The sequence below is a fragment of the Silene latifolia genome, chromosome 6, assembly GCF_048544455.1.
Source record: "Silene latifolia isolate original U9 population chromosome 6, ASM4854445v1, whole genome shotgun sequence".
Lineage (NCBI taxonomy): Eukaryota > Viridiplantae > Streptophyta > Magnoliopsida > Caryophyllales > Caryophyllaceae > Silene > Silene latifolia.
In genome coordinates, this window is record NC_133531.1 from 135324804 (window position 1) to 135329324 (window position 4521).

Below are 4521 nucleotides of genomic sequence, written 5' to 3' on the forward strand. Positions count from 1 at the left end.
AAGTGATCAACAAGAAACTACCGAAGTATTTGAAAATCCTTTTGGGGTTTTAGAAGAAGAACCTAACATCATGGGTGATCCGGTTCCGATAAGAGAGACTATGGCTCCTAAGCACATAGTCAATCCAAGCATCCAAAGGCCAAGAATTCAAGCTAATAACTTTGAAATCAAAAATGCCTTGCTCAATCTTGTTCAAGACAACCAATTTGGAGGAGGTCCCTTGGAGAACCCAAATGATCATCTAAATTACTTCCTTGAAAATTGTGACATGTACAAGTCGAATGGGGTCTCCGATGATGCGGTACGTCTTAGGTTGTTCCCCCGTTCACTTAGGGGTTCGGCCAAGGATTGGTTGAAGAATTGTGATCCGGATTCCTTCAAGACATGGGATGAGTTGACTTCGGCATTTTTGAACAAATATTTCCCACCCTCAAGAACGGCCAAAGTTAAGAGTGAATTACAAAGCTTTACTCAAGAAGAGGATGAGACCTTATATAAAGCATGAGAACGGTATAAGAGACTTCAACGGTTATGCCCCCACCATGGCATCTCCGAGGCTGAGCTAGTGAACAATTTTTACAAAGGGTTGACCCAAGACCTTCGGCTTTCCTTAGATGCGGGGTCGGGAAAAGGTGCCTTAGACATTTTGGGGCATAAAGCGGCAAAGGAACTAATTGAGGAGATGGCCTCACGAACTATGGAATGGGGAAGTGATAGGCAATTGAGAAAAGGCAAGAACAAGGACTCTAACTCGGTTTTGAATGTGGAAGTTAAGGGAATGCTAGATGAACTTACCCAACAAGTTGCTTTGCTAAATTCAAAACCTTCAAGCTTCGATATGAGGCAAGTCTTATCTTGTGAGTTGTGTGGGGAACAAGGGCACACTCCAATTGGGTGTCCCTTGATTGCACCCCTCCAAGAGCAATGCTATGAGCAAGCAAATGGAGTTTGGGAATCCACAAGTGCAAGGCAAGGGTTTAACAATAACAACAACCAATTTGGTAATGGAAAAAGACCTCATCCTTTCTTGTCTTATGCTTCACAAAACATTCAAAACCCAACCACTTCCTCACCACAACAACAAAGGTTCAATCAAAACTCTCAATTCCAAAGACAAATCCCACCCGGTTTCCAAGGAAAACAATTTGTCACTCAAAACCAACCACCATTTGGGGGTTTCAAGGGAGAAAATTTCAACCAACCTCAAAATCAAAACTTTCAAACCCCTCAAAACCTTCTTGGGAGCAAGCCTTTGAGCAATTGGTGATTGCCAACCAAAAAGTCGACTCAAAGCTTGACAACCACATTGCCTCACAAAGCCGAGTTAATGATGAAATAAGAGCATCCCAAAAAGCAACGGAAACTCATGTAGCCCAAATTTCACAACAATTAAGTCAATTGGCTCAAAATCCGGGGAAGTTTCCGGGTAACACGGTTAACCCAAGGGAGATGAATGCGGTGTTTTTGAGAAGTGGAAGGCAATTGGAGGAGGTTGAGAAATCTCCTAAGTGGAAGAGGAAAAGGGTGTCTAGTGAAGTAGTGAAAAAGCACCCGGTTGAAGTTGTGGAAGAAGGTGAAATTGGGGTGGAGAAGTCAACGGAGGTGGAGGTGGTTGATCCTCCAAAGCAAGATGAACCAATTACAACTAAAGCCAAAGAATGTACTCCACCACCAAGGGAGTATGTAGCACCGGTACTTTTTCCAAAAAGGCTTGCAAGGCCTAGAGTTGAGAAAAGGTATGAGAAGTTTGTTGAAATCTTGAAGGGAATGAATATCACGATTCCTTTCCTTGATATGATTACCGAAATTCCATCATATGGTAAGTTTCTTAAGGATCTTGTCACTTTGAAAAAGAAGAATGGAGAGATTCAAACCATAAACCTTTCTAAGGAATGTAGTGCTATTCTTACTCACACCAACAAGCTTCCAAATAAGCTAGAAGATCCAGGTAGCTTCTCAATTCCATGTTCTATCCAAGGAGTGGCTATAAAAAGGGCATTGTGTGACTTGGGGGCTAGTGTGAGCCTCATGCCACTTTCAATCTTCAAGAGGCTTGATTTGAGAGATTTGAAGCCAACTAGAGTTTCACTTCAACTAGCCGATCGATCGGTTAAATTTCCCATTGGTGTAATTGAAGATGTACCCTTGGTTGTTGGGAAGCTAATCATACCATGCGACTTCTTTGTAATGGACATGCCCGAAGATAGCCATGTGCCAATCATTTTAGGGAGGCCTTGCTTGGCCACGGGAGGTGCTATGATAGATGTTAAGAGTGGAAAACTCTCACTCCAAGTGGGTAATGAGAAGATCGAGTTTGAACTCAACAATTCCATGAAGTCTCCTTCTATGGGCAACTCTTGTTGTAGGGTGGATATGGTGGAAGATAACTTGGATGAACCTAATTTAAGGCCTTTATTTTTGGATCCATTAGAAGCTTGCCCAACAAATAAAAAAGGAAAAGAAGAGTTGAAGCTTGAGGGTGGAGGGGATCACCCCAATGTGATCCCTCCCAAATTTGATTCTAGCACTAATACCCCTTCAAAAATGAAGCCAAGGGTTGAGAAGAAGAAACCAAAAAAATGGAGAAAGAAAGTGAAAAGAAAAGGGAAATGTGAACCAAGCCTTGAAAATGAAGAAGTTCTTGTCCATGACAAGAAGAAGCTTGAAGAAGAAATTGCCCGGAAATGGTCGGAAGTGCACCACGCCATAAGCAATGTACATGAAGTGTTGTCAAAGCTTGGAAGCTCTTGCTTCATGGGAAATTTTGAAGTTGTTAAAGGGATAACGGGATTCCAAGAGGGAGATCCCGGTTGATTGAAGCCTCTTTGATGAAGAGGTTTGGTGGAGTTACTTAAGAACCACCGCATTGTATATACTCTCCTCTTCTTTAATTAAGTTTTACCGCATTTTGCATTTAGTGACATGATCCGAATAGGAGTTAATTTAAATTAGCTCTCTTTGCATTGATATAGTATAGTTGCATCATATTTCAATTCCACATATAGAATAGATCATGCATTGCATACCTATTTGAAAATCACAAAAAAATTGAAAAAATTGAAAAATTTCAAAAATATGTATTTACTTTTCGAATATTCTCCACACATTTTTTTTCCATCAAGAATTATGTAAATAAATAAGTGTGGGGAGGACATTCTCAAAATCTAAAAACACAAAAACTGTTGGGGTTGGTGTCCTTAACAGTTAGTGCAAGGACTTATAAACCTCTAAAAGGATCAAAGGGCATACTTTTGGTATTATTATCAGTTGATCCACGTTTATCAATAACGGTTGGCTTGCTAGATAAGTTTGACGTTATTGTCATACAGATGGCGGTGATCAACTGGTCCCTAAAAGTCACACCTATAGGATACGTTTGAGAGACGTGACAGTATGAAAATACAGTCATGTAGATGCCAATTTTGACTAACCGGTTAATTCGAGTTATTTGACTAATATTTAGTCAAAATGTGATGTTGAGATATGTTATTTAATACGGATTAAATAATAATGGCTAAGGCGAATTAAGCAGTTAATTCGTAAAATTAAATATAAACGATTTATATTTGATTAATGTATATTGAATATAATTATACAATATTGTCGTTGTCGGACACGTATTAATGATTCAACTGATCCGTGTTATAATTAGTTGATGCTTTAATATCCGATAACCGATGACAATTTATGATGAAACCGTGTCATATACATTTAGCGCATTTCAGGTCGTACCAGGAGTTAAAATTAAGAGGAAGTGGAAGCCCACTTCCCCATGCAAACCCACGGTGGCGAGGACCAAACAAAAGGAGAGACTCCCTCTCCTTTTGACCTAGACAATTTCATTTACACAGAAATTAGGGTTTTGGAGATTAAGCTTTCTCTGAAACCGAGATCTCACATCTCGAGAAAAACTCACATCAAGTTCTCCCAATATTGCAAGGCAATCGGAGAACACGTTCTAGCACAAGGGCATTTCTCGGACGGTCTTGGGTGCAACAATTAGGAGGGAATCTCTGTTGATTTCTGTTCTTTACGCCGTGCATCAAAGGACCCGAGGTTGATTCTTTATCTTTATCGTTTCATTGTTGTATTTCGTTTATGACCATATTTCACATGTTAAATTTACGTTATAGTCCTAAATTTAAAGGGTCTTATACGGATATTACCCCACAAGTGGTATCAGAGCGAGGCCACGTAAATTTTCTTTGTGATTTTTCATCAAACGATCTCGAAACGATTTTTTTTTTGTCTTGAAATTCGTGCGACAGCAGCGTTTTTATCCTCTCGGCAGGAATTTTTTGGCTGTTGCAATTTTTTTTGAAACCGTGACATGTTTTACACGGTTATATCATCTTGTTTTCGATTTGTTTTCATGCATATTGTTGTTTTATACGGAGATTATAACAATATGTCAAGTTTTATCAAATTGTTAAATTGTTTTGATGCGGTTTTGATCAAAATTGAGGTTGTTTTGTTTCGTCAAAACTGTTTTCACGAGGGTTTTGTTTTCCCAGAAATTTT

The 4521-nt window shown here is 39.4% G+C and overlaps 1 non-coding gene across 1 annotated transcript; it reads right to left on the minus strand.

Annotated features, from left to right (window-relative positions):
• Positions 1 to 442: 442 nt before the first annotated feature.
• LOC141589522 (small nucleolar RNA R71) lies at positions 443 to 549 on the minus strand. Its single transcript, XR_012520456.1, has one exon. It is a non-coding gene; the product is annotated as a small nucleolar RNA R71 (small nucleolar RNA).
• Positions 550 to 4521: the final 3972 nt, after the last annotated feature.